Raw genomic sequence first — 21,213 nt, 5'->3', positions numbered from 1 at the left:
GTAACGAGGAGCCACTGCAACGAGAAAGGAGCATCAGGGTCAATATCGCTTTTCTGCTTGCTCTTCTCTGAATGACCTTTTGTTGGGTTTCTTGTATGTCGCAACCAGCAGCAGAGCAAATGATGCAATATTAAGACCAACTTCATACATAGATTTGGTCTTTTTGTCCACGAAACACCATCATATATAATTACCAGCCCTGGGTTTCTTATATTATGAGCTTGTTTACGCATGTTCCGTCCATTTGTATCGATTATCTGAATTACGTGTGGTTAGACTTTCTCCTCTTAAAAATACAGTTCTAATGACGTTGAACACCCAGTTAAAATGGATTCACTCAACAAAGGGACTAACAGAAGACGCTTTTGGCTCGCAAATGTAAAGGAGGAACTCCATCATCCTTTCGCTTAACAGCCGAGCGCGCTTACCGATCGCATCACAGAGAAAACAAAGTCCCAGTATTTCTTCCACTTCTATGAAAATAAATTCCCACAACCTTGTCCTGTTTGATGACTTCTGGTGTAACGAGGAGCCACTGCAACGAGAAAGGAGCATCAGGGTCAATATCGCTTTTCTGCTTGCTCTTCTCTGAATGACCTTTTGTTGGGTTTCTTGTATGTCGCAACCAGCAGCAGAGCAAATGATGCAATATTAAGACCAACTTCATACATAGATTTGGTCTTTTTGTCCACGAAACACCATCATATATAATTACCAGCCCTGGGTTTCTTATATTATGAGCTTGTTTACGCATGTTCCGTCCATTTGTATCGATTATCTGAATTACGTGTGGTTAGACTTTCTCCTCTTAAAAATACAGTTCTAATGACGTTGAACACCCAGTTAAAATGGATTCACTCAACAAAGGGACTAACAGAAGACGCTTTTGGCTCGCAAATGTAAAGGAGGAACTCCATCATCCTTTCGCTTAACAGCCGAGCGCGCTTACCGATCGCATCACAGAGAAAACAAAGTCCCAGTATTTCTTCCACTTCTATGAAAATAAATTCCCACAACCTTGTCCTGTTTGATGACTTCTGGTGTAACGAGGAGCCACTGCAACGAGAAAGGAGCATCAGGGTCAATATCGCTTTTCTGCTTGCTCTTCTCTGAATGACCTTTTGTTGGGTTTCTTGTATGTCGCAACCAGCAGCAGAGCAAATGATGCAATATTAAGACCAACTTCATACATAGATTTGGTCTTTTTGTCCACGAAACACCATCATATATAATTACCAGCCCTGGGTTTCTTATATTATGAGCTTGTTTACGCATGTTCCGTCCATTTGTATCGATTATCTGAATTACGTGTGGTTAGACTTTCTCCTCTTAAAAATACAGTTCTAATGACGTTGAACACCCAGTTAAAATGGATTCACTCAACAAAGGGACTAACAGAAGACGCTTTTGGCTCGCAAATGTAAAGGAGGAACTCCATTATCCTTTCGCTTAACAGCCGAGCGCGCTTACCGATCGTATCACAGAGAAAAGAGAGTCCCAGTATTTCTTCCACTCCTATGAAAATAAATTCCCACAACCTTGTCCTGTTTGATGACTTCTGGTGTAACGAGGAGCCACTGCAACGAGAAAGGAGCATCAGGGTCAATATCGCTTTTCTGCTTGCTCTTCTCTGAATGACCTTTTGTTGGGTTTCTTGTATGTCGCAACCAGCAGCAGAGCAAATGATGCAATATTAAGACCAACTTCATACATAGATTTGGTCTTTTTGTCCACGAAACACCATCATATATAATTACCAGCCCTGGGTTTCTTATATTATGAGCTTGTTTACGCATGTTCCGTCCATTTGTATCGATTATCTGAATTACGTGTGGTTAGACTTTCTCCTCTTAAAAATACAGTTCTAATGACGTTGAACACCCAGTTAAAATGGATTCACTCAACAAAGGGACTAACAGAAGACGCTTTTGGCTCGCAAATGTAAAGGAGGAACTCCATCATCCTTTCGCTTAACAGCCGAGCGCGCTTACCGATCGCATCACAGAGAAAACAAAGTCCCAGTATTTCTTCCACTTCTATGAAAATAAATTCCCACAACCTTGTCCTGTTTGATGACTTCTGGTGTAACGAGGAGCCACTGCAACGAGAAAGGAGCATCAGGGTCAATATCGCTTTTCTGCTTGCTCTTCTCTGAATGACCTTTTGTTGGGTTTCTTGTATGTCGCAACCAGCAGCAGAGCAAATGATGCAATATTAAGACCAACTTCATACATAGATTTGGTCTTTTTGTCCACGAAACACCATCATATATAATTACCAGCCCTGGGTTTCTTATATTATGAGCTTGTTTACGCATGTTCCGTCCATTTGTATCGATTATCTGAATTACGTGTGGTTAGACTTTCTCCTCTTAAAAATACAGTTCTAATGACGTTGAACACCCAGTTAAAATGGATTCACTCAACAAAGGGACTAACAGAAGACGCTTTTGGCTCGCAAATGTAAAGGAGGAACTCCATTATCCTTTCGCTTAACAGCCGAGCGCGCTTACCGATCGTATCACAGAGAAAAGAGAGTCCCAGTATTTCTTCCACTCCTATGAAAATAAATTCCCACAACCTTGTCCTGTTTGATGACTTCTGGTGTAACGAGGAGCCACTGCAACGAGAAAGGAGCATCAGGGTCAATATCGCTTTTCTGCTTGCTCTTCTCTGAATGACCTTTTGTTGGGTTTCTTGTATGTCGCAACCAGCAGCAGAGCAAATGATGCAATATTAAGACCAACTTCATACATAGATTTGGTCTTTTTGTCCACGAAACACCATCATATATAATTACCAGCCCTGGGTTTCTTATATTATGAGCTTGTTTACGCATGTTCCGTCCATTTGTATCGATTATCTGAATTACGTGTGGTTAGACTTTCTCCTCTTAAAAATACAGTTCTAATGACGTTGAACACCCAGTTAAAATGGATTCACTCAACAAAGGGACTAACAGAAGACGCTTTTGGCTCGCAAATGTAAAGGAGGAACTCCATCATCCTTTCGCTTAACAGCCGAGCGCGCTTACCGATCGCATCACAGAGAAAACAAAGTCCCAGTATTTCTTCCACTTCTATGAAAATAAATTCCCACAACCTTGTCCTGTTTGATGACTTCTGGTGTAACGATGAGCCACTGCAACGAGAAAGGAGCATCAGGGTCAATATCGCTTTTCTGCTTGCTCTTCTCTGAATGACCTTTTGTTGGGTTTCTTGTATGTCGCAACCAGCAGCAGAGCAAATGATGCAATATTAAGACCAACTTCATACATAGATTTGGTCTTTTTGTCCACGAAACACCATCATATATAATTACCAGCCCTGGGTTTCTTATATTATGAGCTTGTTTACGCATGTTCCGTCCATTTGTATCGATTATCTGAATTACGTGTGGTTAGACTTTCTCCTCTTAAAAATACAGTTCTAATGACGTTGAACACCCAGTTAAAATGGATTCACTCAACAAAGGGACTAACAGAAGACGCTTTTGGCTCGCAAATGTAAAGGAGGAACTCCATTATCCTTTCGCTTAACAGCCGAGCGCGCTTACCGATCGTATCACAGAGAAAAGAGAGTCCCAGTATTTCTTCCACTCCTATGAAAATAAATTCCCACAACCTTGTCCTGTTTGATGACTTCTGGTGTAACGAGGAGCCACTGCAACGAGAAAGGAGCATCAGGGTCAATATCGCTTTTCTGCTTGCTCTTCTCTGAATGACCTTTTGTTGGGTTTCTTGTATGTCGCAACCAGCAGCAGAGCAAATGATGCAATATTAAGACCAACTTCATACATAGATTTGGTCTTTTTGTCCACGAAACACCATCATATATAATTACCAGCCCTGGGTTTCTTATATTATGAGCTTGTTTACGCATGTTCCGTCCATTTGTATCGATTATCTGAATTACGTGTGGTTAGACTTTCTCCTCTTAAAAATACAGTTCTAATGACGTTGAACACCCAGTTAAAATGGATTCACTCAACAAAGGGACTAACAGAAGACGCTTTTGGCTCGCAAATGTAGAGGAACTCCATTATCCTTTCGCTTAACAGCCGAGCGCGCTTACCGATCGTATCACAGAGAAAAGAGAGTCCCAGTATTTCTTCCACTTCTCTGAAAATAAATTCACACAACTTTGTTTTCTCTGTGATGCGATTGCTGTTCCATTGCTTTTGAAGTAACGACGAGCCACTGCAAAGAGAAAGCAGCATCAGGGTCAATATCCCTTTTCTACTGCTTTACACTCCCAAGTGTACATGAAAGGGGTTAAAATCTTAGAAGGAGGCACTCCATTATTAGGCACATGAATGGAACAGGTGTTAGCTGAGTTATTGGTACTTGAGACTCCCAAGCTGCAGATCACCAGAGCGCGAGCACCAGGTTAAGTATGCTTTTAATGTTAAATTTCTTGACTCTGTGCAACACACCGCAAGCATCGCTAACGTCCAGCTGAACATATCAGCGTTAATGGGCTGCGAGAGCAAACGCGTGAAAAAGCAGAGTACGGTTGCCTGGCTAGCTCAGTCGGTAGAGCATGAGACTCTTAATCTCAGGGTCGTGGGTTCAAGCCCCATGTTGGGCGTGATGTTATCTCTCTTTGTCTTTCAGAGTTGAGTAGAACTATTTCAAGCAATCTAAGACTTTGCTAGTGAAAAAACAAAACACAGCAACTACCCGGTCAGCGTCCCTGGGTGGGCTTGAACCACCATCCTTTCGGTTAACAGCCGAACGCGCTAACCTATTGCGCCACAGAGACATGTGTTACTGTTTATACAGTTCACGCCAGCAGCTGAGCAAATGATGCAATATTAAGACCAAATGTAAAGGAGGAACTCCATCATCCTTTCGCTTAAGAGCCGAGCGCGCTTACCGATCGTATCACAGAGAAAAGAGTCCCAGTATTTCTTCCACTTCTCTGAAAATAAATTCACACAACCTTGTCCTGTTTGATGACTTCTGGTGTAACGAGGAGCCACTGCAACGAGAAAGGAGCATCAGGGTCAATATCGCTTTTCTGCTTGCTCTTCTCTGAATGACCTTTTGTTGGGTTTCTTGTATGTCGCAACCAGCAGCAGAGCAAATGATGCAATATTAAGACCAACTTCATACATAGATTTGGTCTTTTTGTCCACGAAACACCATCATATATAATTACCAGCCCTGGGTTTCTTATATTATGAGCTTGTTTACGCATGTTCCGTCCATTTGTATCGATTATCTGAATTACGTGTGGTTAGACTTTCTCCTCTTAAAAATACAGTTCTAATGACGTTGAACACCCAGTTAAAATGGATTCACTCAACAAAGGGACTAACAGAAGACGCTTTTGGCTCGCAAATGTAAAGGAGGAACTCCATTATCCTTTCGCTTAACAGCCGAGCGCGCTTACCGATCGTATCACAGAGAAAAGAGAGTCCCAGTATTTCTTCCACTTCTATGAAAATAAATTCCCACAACCTTGTCCTGTTTGATGACTTCTGGTGTAACGAGGAGCCACTGCAACGAGAAAGGAGCATCAGGGTCAATATCCCTTTTCTACTGCTTTACACTCCCAAGTGTACATGAAAGGGGTTAAAATCTTAGAAGGAGGCACTCCATTATTAGGCACATGAATGGAACAGGTGTTAGCTGAGTTATTGGTACTTGAGACTCCCAAGCTGCAGATCACCAGAGCGCGAGCACCAGGTTAAGTATGCTTTTAATGTTAAATTTCTTGACTCTGTGCAACACACCGCAAGCATCGCTAACGTCCAGCTGAACATATCAGCGTTAATGGGCTGCGAGAGCAAACGCGTGAAAAAGCAGAGTACGGTTGCCTGGCTAGCTCAGTCGGTAGAGCATGAGACTCTTAATCTCAGGGTCGTGGGTTCAAGCCCCACGTTGGGCGTGATGTTATCTCTCTTTGTCTTTCAGAGTTGAGTAGAACTATTTCAAGCAATCTAAGACTTTGCTAGTGAAAAAACAAAACACAGCAACTACCCGGTCAGCGTCCCTGGGTGGGCTTGAACCACCATCCTTTCGGTTAACAGCCGAACGCGCTAACCTATTGCGCCACAGAGACATGTGTTACTGTTTATACAGTTCACGCCAGCAGCTGAGCAAATGATGCAATATTAAGACCAAATGTAAAGGAGGAACTCCATCATCCTTTCGCTTAAGAGCCGAGCGCGCTTACCGATCGCATCACAGAGAAAACAAAGTCCCAGTATTTCTTCCACTTCTATGAAAATAAATTCCCACAACCTTGTCCTGTTTGATGACTTCTGGTGTAACGAGGAGCCACTGCAACGAGAAAGGAGCATCAGGGTCAATATCGCTTTTCTGCTTGCTCTTCTCTGAATGACCTTTTGTTGGGTTTCTTGTATGTCGCAACCAGCAGCAGAGCAAATGATGCAATATTAAGACCAACTTCATACATAGATTTGGTCTTTTTGTCCACGAAACACCATCATATATAATTACCAGCCCTGGGTTTCTTATATTATGAGCTTGTTTACGCATGTTCCGTCCATTTGTATCGATTATCTGAATTACGTGTGGTTAGACTTTCTCCTCTTAAAAATACAGTTCTAATGACGTTGAACACCCAGTTAAAATGGATTCACTCAACAAAGGGACTAACAGAAGACGCTTTTGGCTCGCAAATGTAGAGGAACTCCATTATCCTTTCGCTTAACAGCCGAGCGCGCTTACCGATCGTATCACAGAGAAAAGAGAGTCCCAGTATTTCTTCCACTTCTCTGAAAATAAATTCACACAACTTTGTTTTCTCTGTGATGCGATTGCTGTTCCATTGCTTTTGAAGTAACGACGAGCCACTGCAAAGAGAAAGCAGCATCAGGGTCAATATCCCTTTTCTACTGCTTTACACTCCCAAGTGTAAATGAAAGGGGTTAAAATCTTAGAAGGAGGCACTCCATTATTAGGCACATGAATGGAACAGGTGTTAGCTGAGTTATTGGTACTTGAGACTCCCAAGCTGCAGATCACCAGAGCGCGAGCACCAGGTTAAGTATGCTTTTAATGTTAAATTTCTTGACTCTGTGCAACACACCGCAAGCATCGCTAACGTCCAGCTGAACATATCAGCGTTAATGGGCTGCGAGAGCAAACGCGTGAAAAAGCAGAGTACGGTTGCCTGGCTAGCTCAGTCGGTAGAGCATGAGACTCTTAATCTCAGGGTCGTGGGTTCAAGCCCCACGTTGGGCGTGATGTTATCTCTCTTTGTCTTTCAGAGTTGAGTAGAACTATTTCAAGCAATCTAAGACTTTGCTAGTGAAAAAACAAAACACAGCAACTACCCGGTCAGCGTCCCTGGGTGGGCTTGAACCACCATCCTTTCGGTTAACAGCCGAACGCGCTAACCTATTGCGCCACAGAGACATGTGTTACTGTTTATACAGTTCACGCCAGCAGCTGAGCAAATGATGCAATATTAAGACCAAATGTAAAGGAGGAACTCCATCATCCTTTCGCTTAAGAGCCGAGCGCGCTTACCGATCGCATCACAGAGAAAACAAAGTCCCAGTATTTCTTCCACTTCTATGAAAATAAATTCCCACAACCTTGTCCTGTTTGATGACTTCTGGTGTAACGAGGAGCCACTGCAACGAGAAAGGAGCATCAGGGTCAATATCGCTTTTCTGCTTGCTCTTCTCTGAATGACCTTTTGTTGGGTTTCTTGTATGTCGCAACCAGCAGCAGAGCAAATGATGCAATATTAAGACCAACTTCATACATAGATTTGGTCTTTTTGTCCACGAAACACCATCATATATAATTACCAGCCCTGGGTTTCTTATATTATGAGCTTGTTTACGCATGTTCCGTCCATTTGTATCGATTATCTGAATTACGTGTGGTTAGACTTTCTCCTCTTAAAAATACAGTTCTAATGACGTTGAACACCCAGTTAAAATGGATTCACTCAACAAAGGGACTAACAGAAGACGCTTTTGGCTCGCAAATGTAGAGGAACTCCATTATCCTTTCGCTTAACAGCCGAGCGCGCTTACCGATCGTATCACAGAGAAAAGAGAGTCCCAGTATTTCTTCCACTTCTCTGAAAATAAATTCACACAACTTTGTTTTCTCTGTGATGCGATTGCTGTTCCATTGCTTTTGAAGTAACGACGAGCCACTGCAAAGAGAAAGCAGCATCAGGGTCAATATCCCTTTTCTACTGCTTTACACTCCCAAGTGTAAATGAAAGGGGTTAAAATCTTAGAAGGAGGCACTCCATTATTAGGCACATGAATGGAACAGGTGTTAGCTGAGTTATTGGTACTTGAGACTCCCAAGCTGCAGATCACCAGAGCGCGAGCACCAGGTTAAGTATGCTTTTAATGTTAAATTTCTTGACTCTGTGCAACACACCGCAAGCATCGCTAACGTCCAGCTGAACATATCAGCGTTAATGGGCTGCGAGAGCAAACGCGTGAAAAAGCAGAGTACGGTTGCCTGGCTAGCTCAGTCGGTAGCGCATGAGACTCTTAATCTCAGGGTCGTGGGTTCAAGCCCCACGTTGGGCGTGATGTTATCTCTCTTTGTCTTTCAGAGTTGAGTAGAACTATTTCAAGCAATCTAAGACTTTGCTAGTGAAAAAACAAAACACAGCAACTACCCGGTCAGCGTCCCTGGGTGGGCTTGAACCACCATCCTTTCGGTTAACAGCCGAACGCGCTAACCTATTGCGCCACAGAGACATGTGTTACTGTTTATACAGTTCACGCCAGCAGCTGAGCAAATGATGCAATATTAAGACCAAATGTAAAGGAGGAACTCCATCATCCTTTCGCTTAAGAGCCGAGCGCGCTTACCGATCGCATCACAGAGAAAACAAAGTCCCAGTATTTCTTCCACTTCTATGAAAATAAATTCCCACAACCTTGTCCTGTTTGATGACTTCTGGTGTAACGAGGAGCCACTGCAACGAGAAAGGAGCATCAGGGTCAATATCGCTTTTCTGCTTGCTCTTCTCTGAATGACCTTTTGTTGGGTTTCTTGTATGTCGCAACCAGCAGCAGAGCAAATGATGCAATATTAAGACCAACTTCATACATAGATTTGGTCTTTTTGTCCACGAAACACCATCATATATAATTACCAGCCCTGGGTTTCTTATATTATGAGCTTGTTTACGCATGTTCCGTCCATTTGTATCGATTATCTGAATTACGTGTGGTTAGACTTTCTCCTCTTAAAAATACAGTTCTAATGACGTTGAACACCCAGTTAAAATGGATTCACTCAACAAAGGGACTAACAGAAGACGCTTTTGGCTCGCAAATGTAAAGGAGGAACTCCATTATCCTTTCGCTTAACAGCCGAGCGCGCTTACCGATCGTATCACAGAGAAAAGAGAGTCCCAGTATTTCTTCCACTCCTATGAAAATAAATTCCCACAACCTTGTCCTGTTTGATGACTTCTGGTGTAACGAGGAGCCACTGCAACGAGAAAGGAGCATCAGGGTCAATATCGCTTTTCTGCTTGCTCTTCTCTGAATGACCTTTTGTTGGGTTTCTTGTATGTCGCAACCAGCAGCAGAGCAAATGATGCAATATTAAGACCAACTTCATACATAGATTTGGTCTTTTTGTCCACGAAACACCATCATATATAATTACCAGCCCTGGGTTTCTTATATTATGAGCTTGTTTACGCATGTTCCGTCCATTTGTATCGACTATCTGAATTACGTGTGGTTAGACTTTCTCCTCTTAAAAATACAGTTCTAATGACGTTGAACACCCAGTTAAAATGGATTCACTCAACAAAGGGACTAACAGAAGACGCTTTTGGCTCGCAAATGTAAAGGAGGAACTCCATTATCCTTTCGCTTAACAGCCGAGCGCGCTTACCGATCGTATCACAGAGAAAAGAGTCCCAGTATTTCTTCCACTTCTCTGAAAATAAATTCACACAACCTTGTCCTGTTTGATGACTTCTGGTGTAACGAGGAGCCACTGCAACGAGAAAGGAGCATCAGGGTCAATATCGCTTTTCTGCTTGCTCTTCTCTGAATGACCTTTTGTTGGGTTTCTTGTATGTCGCAACCAGCAGCAGAGCAAATGATGCAATATTAAGACCAACTTCATACATAGATTTGGTCTTTTTGTCCACGAAACACCATCATATATAATTACCAGCCCTGGGTTTCTTATATTATGAGCTTGTTTACGCATGTTCCGTCCATTTGTATCGATTATCTGAATTACGTGTGGTTAGACTTTCTCCTCTTAAAAATACAGTTCTAATGACGTTGAACACCCAGTTAAAATGGATTCACTCAACAAAGGGACTAACAGAAGACGCTTTTGGCTCGCAAATGTAAAGGAGGAACTCCATTATCCTTTCGCTTAACAGCCGAGCGCGCTTACCGATCGTATCACAGAGAAAAGAGAGTCCCAGTATTTCTTCCACTTCTATGAAAATAAATTCCCACAACCTTGTCCTGTTTGATGACTTCTGGTGTAACGAGGAGCCACTGCAACGAGAAAGGAGCATCAGGGTCAATATCGCTTTTCTGCTTGCTCTTCTCTGAATGACCTTTTGTTGGGTTTCTTGTATGTCGCAACCAGCAGCAGAGCAAATGATGCAATATTAAGACCAACTTCATACATAGATTTGGTCTTTTTGTCCACGAAACACCATCATATATAATTACCAGCCCTGGGTTTCTTATATTATGAGCTTGTTTACGCATGTTCCGTCCATTTGTATCGATTATCTGAATTACGTGTGGTTAGACTTTCTCCTCTTAAAAATACAGTTCTAATGACGTTGAACACCCAGTTAAAATGGATTCACTCAACAAAGGGACTAACAGAAGACGCTTTTGGCTCGCAAATGTAAAGGAGGAACTCCATCATCCTTTCGCTTAACAGCCGAGCGCGCTTACCGATCGCATCACAGAGAAAACAAAGTCCCAGTATTTCTTCCACTTCTATGAAAATAAATTCCCACAACCTTGTCCTGTTTGATGACTTCTGGTGTAACGAGGAGCCACTGCAACGAGAAAGGAGCATCAGGGTCAATATCGCTTTTCTGCTTGCTCTTCTCTGAATGACCTTTTGTTGGGTTTCTTGTATGTCGCAACCAGCAGCAGAGCAAATGATGCAATATTAAGACCAACTTCATACATAGATTTGGTCTTTTTGTCCACGAAACACCATCATATATAATTACCAGCCCTGGGTTTCTTATATTATGAGCTTGTTTACGCATGTTCCGTCCATTTGTATCGATTATCTGAATTACGTGTGGTTAGACTTTCTCCTCTTAAAAATACAGTTCTAATGACGTTGAACACCCAGTTAAAATGGATTCACTCAACAAAGGGACTAACAGAAGACGCTTTTGGCTCGCAAATGTAAAGGAGGAACTCCATTATCCTTTCGCTTAACAGCCGAGCGCGCTTACCGATCGTATCACAGAGAAAAGAGAGTCCCAGTATTTCTTCCACTCCTATGAAAATAAATTCCCACAACCTTGTCCTGTTTGATGACTTCTGGTGTAACGAGGAGCCACTGCAACGAGAAAGGAGCATCAGGGTCAATATCGCTTTTCTGCTTGCTCTTCTCTGAATGACCTTTTGTTGGGTTTCTTGTATGTCGCAACCAGCAGCAGAGCAAATGATGCAATATTAAGACCAACTTCATACATAGATTTGGTCTTTTTGTCCACGAAACACCATCATATATAATTACCAGCCCTGGGTTTCTTATATTATGAGCTTGTTTACGCATGTTCCGTCCATTTGTATCGACTATCTGAATTACGTGTGGTTAGACTTTCTCCTCTTAAAAATACAGTTCTAATGACGTTGAACACCCAGTTAAAATGGATTCACTCAACAAAGGGACTAACAGAAGACGCTTTTGGCTCGCAAATGTAAAGGAGGAACTCCATTATCCTTTCGCTTAACAGCCGAGCGCGCTTACCGATCGTATCACAGAGAAAAGAGTCCCAGTATTTCTTCCACTTCTCTGAAAATAAATTCACACAACCTTGTCCTGTTTGATGACTTCTGGTGTAACGAGGAGCCACTGCAACGAGAAAGGAGCATCAGGGTCAATATCGCTTTTCTGCTTGCTCTTCTCTGAATGACCTTTTGTTGGGTTTCTTGTATGTCGCAACCAGCAGCAGAGCAAATGATGCAATATTAAGACCAACTTCATACATAGATTTGGTCTTTTTGTCCACGAAACACCATCATATATAATTACCAGCCCTGGGTTTCTTATATTATGAGCTTGTTTACGCATGTTCCGTCCATTTGTATCGATTATCTGAATTACGTGTGGTTAGACTTTCTCCTCTTAAAAATACAGTTCTAATGACGTTGAACACCCAGTTAAAATGGATTCACTCAACAAAGGGACTAACAGAAGACGCTTTTGGCTCGCAAATGTAGAGGAACTCCATTATCCTTTCGCTTAACAGCCGAGCGCGCTTACCGATCGTATCACAGAGAAAAGAGAGTCCCAGTATTTCTTCCACTTCTCTGAAAATAAATTCACACAACTTTGTTTTCTCTGTGATGCGATTGCTGTTCCATTGCTTTTGAAGTAACGACGAGCCACTGCAAAGAGAAAGCAGCATCAGGGTCAATATCCCTTTTCTACTGCTTTACACTCCCAAGTGTAAATGAAAGGGGTTAAAATCTTAGAAGGAGGCACTCCATTATTAGGCACATGAATGGAACAGGTGTTAGCTGAGTTATTGGTACTTGAGACTCCCAAGCTGCAGATCACCAGAGCGCGAGCACCAGGTTAAGTATGCTTTTAATGTTAAATTTCTTGACTCTGTGCAACACACCGCAAGCATCGCTAACGTCCAGCTGAACATATCAGCGTTAATGGGCTGCGAGAGCAAACGCGTGAAAAAGCAGAGTACGGTTGCCTGGCTAGCTCAGTCGGTAGAGCATGAGACTCTTAATCTCAGGGTCGTGGGTTCAAGCCCCACGTTGGGCGTGATGTTATCTCTCTTTGTCTTTCAGAGTTGAGTAGAACTATTTCAAGCAATCTAAGACTTTGCTAGTGAAAAAACAAAACACAGCAACTACCCGGTCAGCGTCCCTGGGTGGGCTTGAACCACCATCCTTTCGGTTAACAGCCGAACGCGCTAACCTATTGCGCCACAGAGACATGTGTTACTGTTTATACAGTTCACGCCAGCAGCTGAGCAAATGATGCAATATTAAGACCAAATGTAAAGGAGGAACTCCATCATCCTTTCGCTTAAGAGCCGAGCGCGCTTACCGATCGCATCACAGAGAAAACAAAGTCCCAGTATTTCTTCCACTTCTATGAAAATAAATTCCCACAACCTTGTCCTGTTTGATGACTTCTGGTGTAACGAGGAGCCACTGCAACGAGAAAGGAGCATCAGGGTCAATATCGCTTTTCTGCTTGCTCTTCTCTGAATGACCTTTTGTTGGGTTTCTTGTATGTCGCAACCAGCAGCAGAGCAAATGATGCAATATTAAGACCAACTTCATACATAGATTTGGTCTTTTTGTCCACGAAACACCATCATATATAATTACCAGCCCTGGGTTTCTTATATTATGAGCTTGTTTACGCATGTTCCGTCCATTTGTATCGATTATCTGAATTACGTGTGGTTAGACTTTCTCCTCTTAAAAATACAGTTCTAATGACGTTGAACACCCAGTTAAAATGGATTCACTCAACAAAGGGACTAACAGAAGACGCTTTTGGCTCGCAAATGTAGAGGAACTCCATTATCCTTTCGCTTAACAGCCGAGCGCGCTTACCGATCGTATCACAGAGAAAAGAGAGTCCCAGTATTTCTTCCACTTCTCTGAAAATAAATTCACACAACTTTGTTTTCTCTGTGATGCGATTGCTGTTCCATTGCTTTTGAAGTAACGACGAGCCACTGCAAAGAGAAAGCAGCATCAGGGTCAATATCCCTTTTCTACTGCTTTACACTCCCAAGTGTAAATGAAAGGGGTTAAAATCTTAGAAGGAGGCACTCCATTATTAGGCACATGAATGGAACAGGTGTTAGCTGAGTTATTGGTACTTGAGACTCCCAAGCTGCAGATCACCAGAGCGCGAGCACCAGGTTAAGTATGCTTTTAATGTTAAATTTCTTGACTCTGTGCAACACACCGCAAGCATCGCTAACGTCCAGCTGAACATATCAGCGTTAATGGGCTGCGAGAGCAAACGCGTGAAAAAGCAGAGTACGGTTGCCTGGCTAGCTCAGTCGGTAGAGCATGAGACTCTTAATCTCAGGGTCGTGGGTTCAAGCCCCACGTTGGGCGTGATGTTATCTCTCTTTGTCTTTCAGAGTTGAGTAGAACTATTTCAAGCAATCTAAGACTTTGCTAGTGAAAAAACAAAACACAGCAACTACCCGGTCAGCGTCCCTGGGTGGGCTTGAACCACCATCCTTTCGGTTAACAGCCGAACGCGCTAACCTATTGCGCCACAGAGACATGTGTTACTGTTTATACAGTTCACGCCAGCAGCTGAGCAAATGATGCAATATTAAGACCAAATGTAAAGGAGGAACTCCATCATCCTTTCGCTTAAGAGCCGAGCGCGCTTACCGATCGCATCACAGAGAAAACAAAGTCCCAGTATTTCTTCCACTTCTATGAAAATAAATTCCCACAACCTTGTCCTGTTTGATGACTTCTGGTGTAACGAGGAGCCACTGCAACGAGAAAGGAGCATCAGGGTCAATATCGCTTTTCTGCTTGCTCTTCTCTGAATGACCTTTTGTTGGGTTTCTTGTATGTCGCAACCAGCAGCAGAGCAAATGATGCAATATTAAGACCAACTTCATACATAGATTTGGTCTTTTTGTCCACGAAACACCATCATATATAATTACCAGCCCTGGGTTTCTTATATTATGAGCTTGTTTACGCATGTTCCGTCCATTTGTATCGATTATCTGAATTACGTGTGGTTAGACTTTCTCCTCTTAAAAATACAGTTCTAATGACGTTGAACACCCAGTTAAAATGGATTCACTCAACAAAGGGACTAACAGAAGACGCTTTTGGCTCGCAAATGTAAAGGAGGAACTCCATTATCCTTTCGCTTAACAGCCGAGCGCGCTTACCGATCGTATCACAGAGAAAAGAGAGTCCCAGTATTTCTTCCACTCCTATGAAAATAAATTCCCACAACCTTGTCCTGTTTGATGACTTCTGGTGTAACGAGGAGCCACTGCAACGAGAAAGGAGCATCAGGGTCAATATCGCTTTTCTGCTTGCTCTTCTCTGAATGACCTTTTGTTGGGTTTCTTGTATGTCGCAACCAGCAGCAGAGCAAATGATGCAATATTAAGACCAACTTCATACATAGATTTGGTCTTTTTGTCCACGAAACACCATCATATATAATTACCAGCCCTGGGTTTCTTATATTATGAGCTTGTTTACGCATGTTCCGTCCATTTGTATCGACTATCTGAATTACGTGTGGTTAGACTTTCTCCTCTTAAAAATACAGTTCTAATGACGTTGAACACCCAGTTAAAATGGATTCACTCAACAAAGGGACTAACAGAAGACGCTTTTGGCTCGCAAATGTAAAGGAGGAACTCCATTATCCTTTCGCTTAACAGCCGAGCGCGCTTACCGATCGTATCACAGAGAAAAGAGTCCCAGTATTTCTTCCACTTCTCTGAAAATAAATTCACACAACCTTGTCCTGTTTGATGACTTCTGGTGTAACGAGGAGCCACTGCAACGAGAAAGGAGCATCAGGGTCAATATCGCTTTTCTGCTTGCTCTTCTCTGAATGACCTTTTGTTGGGTTTCTTGTATGTCGCAACCAGCAGCAGAGCAAATGATGCAATATTAAGACCAACTTCATACATAGATTTGGTCTTTTTGTCCACGAAACACCATCATATATAATTACCAGCCCTGGGTTTCTTATATTATGAGCTTGTTTACGCATGTTCCGTCCATTTGTATCGATTATCTGAATTACGTGTGGTTAGACTTTCTCCTCTTAAAAATACAGTTCTAATGACGTTGAACACCCAGTTAAAATGGATTCACTCAACAAAGGGACTAACAGAAGACGCTTTTGGCTCGCAAATGTAAAGGAGGAACTCCATTATCCTTTCGCTTAACAGCCGAGCGCGCTTACCGATCGTATCACAGAGAAAAGAGAGTCCCAGTATTTCTTCCACTTCTATGAAAATAAATTCCCACAACCTTGTCCTGTTTGATGACTTCTGGTGTAACGAGGAGCCACTGCAACGAGAAAGGAGCATCAGGGTCAATATCGCTTTTCTGCTTGCTCTTCTCTGAATGACCTTTTGTTGGGTTTCTTGTATGTCGCAACCAGCAGCAGAGCAAATGATGCAATATTAAGACCAACTTCATACATAGATTTGGTCTTTTTGTCCACGAAACACCATCATATATAATTACCAGCCCTGGGTTTCTTATATTATGAGCTTGTTTACGCATGTTCCGTCCATTTGTATCGATTATCTGAATTACGTGTGGTTAGACTTTCTCCTCTTAAAAATACAGTTCTAATGACGTTGAACACCCAGTTAAAATGGATTCACTCAACAAAGGGACTAACAGAAGACGCTTTTGGCTCGCAAATGTAAAGGAGGAACTCCATCATCCTTTCGCTTAACAGCCGAGCGCGCTTACCGATCGCATCACAGAGAAAACAAAGTCCCAGTATTTCTTCCACTTCTATGAAAATAAATTCCCACAACCTTGTCCTGTTTGATGACTTCTGGTGTAACGAGGAGCCACTGCAACGAGAAAGGAGCATCAGGGTCAATATCGCTTTTCTGCTTGCTCTTCTCTGAATGACCTTTTGTTGGGTTTCTTGTATGTCGCAACCAGCAGCAGAGCAAATGATGCAATATTAAGACCAACTTCATACATAGATTTGGTCTTTTTGTCCACGAAACACCATCATATATAATTACCAGCCCTGGGTTTCTTATATTATGAGCTTGTTTACGCATGTTCCGTCCATTTGTATCGATTATCTGAATTACGTGTGGTTAGACTTTCTCCTCTTAAAAATACAGTTCTAATGACGTTGAACACCCAGTTAAAATGGATTCACTCAACAAAGGGACTAACAGAAGACGCTTTTGGCTCGCAAATGTAAAGGAGGAACTCCATTATCCTTTCGCTTAACAGCCGAGCGCGCTTACCGATCGTATCACAGAGAAAAGAGAGTCCCAGTATTTCTTCCACTCCTATGAAAATAAATTCCCACAACCTTGTCCTGTTTGATGACTTCTGGTGTAACGAGGAGCCACTGCAACGAGAAAGGAGCATCAGGGTCAATATCGCTTTTCTGCTTGCTCTTCTCTGAATGACCTTTTGTTGGGTTTCTTGTATGTCGCAACCAGCAGCAGAGCAAATGATGCAATATTAAGACCAACTTCATACATAGATTTGGTCTTTTTGTCCACGAAACACCATCATATATAATTACCAGCCCTGGGTTTCTTATATTATGAGCTTGTTTACGCATGTTCCGTCCATTTGTATCGACTATCTGAATTACGTGTGGTTAGACTTTCTCCTCTTAAAAATACAGTTCTAATGACGTTGAACACCCAGTTAAAATGGATTCACTCAACAAAGGGACTAACAGAAGACGCTTTTGGCTCGCAAATGTAAAGGAGGAACTCCATTATCCTTTCGCTTAACAGCCGAGCGCGCTTACCGATCGTATCACAGAGAAAAGAGTCCCAGTATTTCTTCCACTTCTCTGAAAATAAATTCACACAACCTTGTCCTGTTTGATGACTTCTGGTGTAACGAGGAGCCACTGCAACGAGAAAGGAGCATCAGGGTCAATATCGCTTTTCTGCTTGCTCTTCTCTGAATGACCTTTTGTTGGGTTTCTTGTATGTCGCAACCAGCAGCAGAGCAAATGATGCAATATTAAGACCAACTTCATACATAGATTTGGTCTTTTTGTCCACGAAACACCATCATATATAATTACCAGCCCTGGGTTTCTTATATTATGAGCTTGTTTACGCATGTTCCGTCCATTTGTATCGATTATCTGAATTACGTGTGGTTAGACTTTCTCCTCTTAAAAATACAGTTCTAATGACGTTGAACACCCAGTTAAAATGGATTCACTCAACAAAGGGACTAACAGAAGACGCTTTTGGCTCGCAAATGTAAAGGAGGAACTCCATCATCCTTTCGCTTAACAGCCGAGCGCGCTTACCGATCGCATCACAGAGAAAACAAAGTCCCAGTATTTCTTCCACTTCTATGAAAATAAATTCCCACAACCTTGTCCTGTTTGATGACTTCTGGTGTAACGAGGAGCCACTGCAACGAGAAAGGAGCATCAGGGTCAATATCGCTTTTCTGCTTGCTCTTCTCTGAATGACCTTTTGTTGGGTTTCTTGTATGTCGCAACCAGCAGCAGAGCAAATGATGCAATATTAAGACCAACTTCATACATAGATTTGGTCTTTTTGTCCACGAAACACCATCATATATAATTACCAGCCCTGGGTTTCTTATATTATGAGCTTGTTTACGCATGTTCCGTCCATTTGTATCGATTATCTGAATTACGTGTGGTTAGACTTTCTCCTCTTAAAAATACAGTTCTAATGACGTTGAACACCCAGTTAAAATGGATTCACTCAACAAAGGGACTAACAGAAGACGCTTTTGGCTCGCAAATGTAAAGGAGGAACTCCATTATCCTTTCGCTTAACAGCCGAGCGCGCTTACCGATCGTATCACAGAGAAAAGAGAGTCCCAGTATTTCTTCCACTTCTATGAAAATAAATTCCCACAACCTTGTCCTGTTTGATGACTTCTGGTGTAACGAGGAGCCACTGCAACGAGAAAGGAGCATCAGGGTCAATATCGCTTTTCTGCTTGCTCTTCTCTGAATGACCTTTTGTTGGGTTTCTTGTATGTCGCAACCAGCAGCAGAGCAAATGATGCAATATTAAGACCAACTTCATACATAGATTTGGTCTTTTTGTCCACGAAACACCATCATATATAATTACCAGCCCTGGGTTTCTTATATTATGAGCTTGTTTACGCATGTTCCGTCCATTTGTATCGATTATCTGAATTACGTGTGGTTAGACTTTCTCCTCTTAAAAATACAGTTCTAATGACGTTGAACACCCAGTTAAAATGGATTCACTCAACAAAGGGACTAACAGAAGACGCTTTTGGCTCGCAAATGTAAAGGAGGAACTCCATTATCCTTTCGCTTAACAGCCGAGCGCGCTTACCGATCGTATCACAGAGAAAAGAGAGTCCCAGTATTTCTTCCACTCCTATGAAAATAAATTCCCACAACCTTGTCCTGTTTGATGACTTCTGGTGTAACGAGGAGCCACTGCAACGAGAAAGGAGCATCAGGGTCAATATCGCTTTTCTGCTTGCTCTTCTCTGAATGACCTTTTGTTGGGTTTCTTGTATGTCGCAACCAGCAGCAGAGCAAATGATGCAATATTAAGACCAACTTCATACATAGATTTGGTCTTTTTGTCCACGAAACACCATCATATATAATTACCAGCCCTGGGTTTCTTATATTATGAGCTTGTTTACGCATGTTCCGTCCATTTGTATCGATTATCTGAATTACGTGTGGTTAGACTTTCTCCTCTTAAAAATACAGTTCTAATGACGTTGAACACCCAGTTAAAATGGATTCACTCAACAAAGGGACTAACAGAAGACGCTTTTGGCTCGCAAATGTAAAGGAGGAACTCCATCATCCTTTCGCTTAACAGCCGAGCGCGCTTACCGATCGCATCACAGAGAAAACAAAGTCCCAGTATTTCTTCCACTTCTATGAAAATAAATTCCCACAACCTTGTCCTGTTTGATGACTTCTGGTGTAACGAGGAGCCACTGCAACGAGAAAGGAGCATCAGGGTCAATATCGCTTTTCTGCTTGCTCTTCTCTGAATGACCTTTTGTTGGGTTTCTTGTATGTCGCAACCAGCAGCAGAGCAAATGATGCAATATTAAGACCAACTTCATACATAGATTTGGTCTTTTTGTCCACGAAACACCATCATATATAATTACCAGCCCTGGGTTTCTTATATTATGAGCTTGTTTACGCATGTTCCGTCCATTTGTATCGATTATCTGAATTACGTGTGGTTAGACTTTCTCCTCTTAAAAATACAGTTCTAATGACGTTGAACACCCAGTTAAAATGGATTCACTCAACAAAGGGACTAACAGAAGACGCTTTTGGCTCGCAAATGTAAAGGAGGAACTCCATCATCCTTTCGCTTAACAGCCGAGCGCGCTTACCGATCGCATCACAGAGAAAACAAAGTCCCAGTATTTCTTCCACTTCTATGAAAATAAATTCCCACAACCTTGTCCTGTTTGATGACTTCTGGTGTAACGAGGAGCCACTGCAACGAGAAAGGAGCATCAGGGTCAATATCGCTTTTCTGCTTGCTCTTCTCTGAATGACCTTTTGTTGGGTTTCTTGTATGTCGCAACCAGCAGCAGAGCAAATGATGCAATATTAAGACCAACTTCATACATAGATTTGGTCTTTTTGTCCACGAAACACCATCATATATAATTACCAGCCCTGGGTTTCTTATATTATGAGCTTGTTTACGCATGTTCCGTCCATTTGTATCGATTATCTGAATTACGTGTGGTTAGACTTTCTCCTCTTAAAAATACAGTTCTAATGACGTTGAACACCCAGTTAAAATGGATTCACTCAACAAAGGGACTAACAGAAGACGCTTTTGGCTCGCAAATGTAAAGGAGGAACTCCATTATCCTTTCGCTTAACAGCCGAGCGCGCTTACCGATCGTATCACAGAGAAAAGAGAGTCCCAGTATTTCTTCCACTCCTATGAAAATAAATTCCCACAACCTTGTCCTGTTTGATGACTTCTGGTGTAACGAGGAGCCACTGCAACGAGAAAGGAGCATCAGGGTCAATATCGCTTTTCTGCTTGCTCTTCTCTGAATGACCTTTTGTTGGGTTTCTTGTATGTCGCAACCAGCAGCAGAGCAAATGATGCAATATTAAGACCAACTTCATACATAGATTTGGTCTTTTTGTCCACGAAACACCATCATATATAATTACCAGCCCTGGGTTTCTTATATTATGAGCTTGTTTACGCATGTTCCGTCCATTTGTATCGATTATCTGAATTACGTGTGGTTAGACTTT

At 42.2% G+C, this 21,213-nt stretch overlaps 12 non-coding genes across 12 annotated transcripts; 6 read left to right on the top strand and 6 right to left on the bottom strand.

Annotated features, from left to right (window-relative positions):
• The first annotated feature begins 4,515 nt into the window (after nucleotides 1-4,515).
• Nucleotides 4,516-4,588, top strand: trnak-cuu (transfer RNA lysine (anticodon CUU)). Its single transcript has one exon. It is a non-coding gene; the product is annotated as a tRNA-Lys (tRNA).
• A 100-nt stretch (nucleotides 4,589-4,688) lies between these two features.
• On the bottom strand, nucleotides 4,689-4,762 carry trnan-guu (transfer RNA asparagine (anticodon GUU)). The gene has a single exon. It is a non-coding gene; the product is annotated as a tRNA-Asn (tRNA).
• A 1,058-nt stretch (nucleotides 4,763-5,820) lies between these two features.
• Nucleotides 5,821-5,893, top strand: trnak-cuu (transfer RNA lysine (anticodon CUU)). The gene has a single exon. It is a non-coding gene; the product is annotated as a tRNA-Lys (tRNA).
• Nucleotides 5,894-5,993: 100 nt separating this feature from the next.
• Nucleotides 5,994-6,067, bottom strand: trnan-guu (transfer RNA asparagine (anticodon GUU)). Its single transcript has one exon. It is a non-coding gene; the product is annotated as a tRNA-Asn (tRNA).
• Nucleotides 6,068-7,142: 1,075 nt separating this feature from the next.
• On the top strand, nucleotides 7,143-7,215 carry trnak-cuu (transfer RNA lysine (anticodon CUU)). The gene has a single exon. It is a non-coding gene; the product is annotated as a tRNA-Lys (tRNA).
• A 100-nt stretch (nucleotides 7,216-7,315) lies between these two features.
• Nucleotides 7,316-7,389, bottom strand: trnan-guu (transfer RNA asparagine (anticodon GUU)). Its single transcript has one exon. It is a non-coding gene; the product is annotated as a tRNA-Asn (tRNA).
• A 1,075-nt stretch (nucleotides 7,390-8,464) lies between these two features.
• trnak-cuu (transfer RNA lysine (anticodon CUU)) lies at nucleotides 8,465-8,537 on the top strand. Its single transcript has one exon. It is a non-coding gene; the product is annotated as a tRNA-Lys (tRNA).
• Nucleotides 8,538-8,637: 100 nt separating this feature from the next.
• Nucleotides 8,638-8,711, bottom strand: trnan-guu (transfer RNA asparagine (anticodon GUU)). The gene has a single exon. It is a non-coding gene; the product is annotated as a tRNA-Asn (tRNA).
• Nucleotides 8,712-12,908: 4,197 nt separating this feature from the next.
• trnak-cuu (transfer RNA lysine (anticodon CUU)) lies at nucleotides 12,909-12,981 on the top strand. Its single transcript has one exon. It is a non-coding gene; the product is annotated as a tRNA-Lys (tRNA).
• Nucleotides 12,982-13,081: 100 nt separating this feature from the next.
• Nucleotides 13,082-13,155, bottom strand: trnan-guu (transfer RNA asparagine (anticodon GUU)). Its single transcript has one exon. It is a non-coding gene; the product is annotated as a tRNA-Asn (tRNA).
• Nucleotides 13,156-14,230: 1,075 nt separating this feature from the next.
• On the top strand, nucleotides 14,231-14,303 carry trnak-cuu (transfer RNA lysine (anticodon CUU)). The gene has a single exon. It is a non-coding gene; the product is annotated as a tRNA-Lys (tRNA).
• Nucleotides 14,304-14,403: 100 nt separating this feature from the next.
• On the bottom strand, nucleotides 14,404-14,477 carry trnan-guu (transfer RNA asparagine (anticodon GUU)). Its single transcript has one exon. It is a non-coding gene; the product is annotated as a tRNA-Asn (tRNA).
• Nucleotides 14,478-21,213: the final 6,736 nt, after the last annotated feature.

The sequence above is a fragment of the Electrophorus electricus genome, chromosome 3 (assembly GCF_041902795.1).
Source record: "Electrophorus electricus isolate QZ-2024a chromosome 3, ASM4190279v1, whole genome shotgun sequence".
Lineage (NCBI taxonomy): Eukaryota > Metazoa > Chordata > Actinopteri > Gymnotiformes > Gymnotidae > Electrophorus > Electrophorus electricus.
Note: the sequence above shows the minus strand (reverse complement) of the source record. Positions and strands in the feature narration are given on the sequence as shown.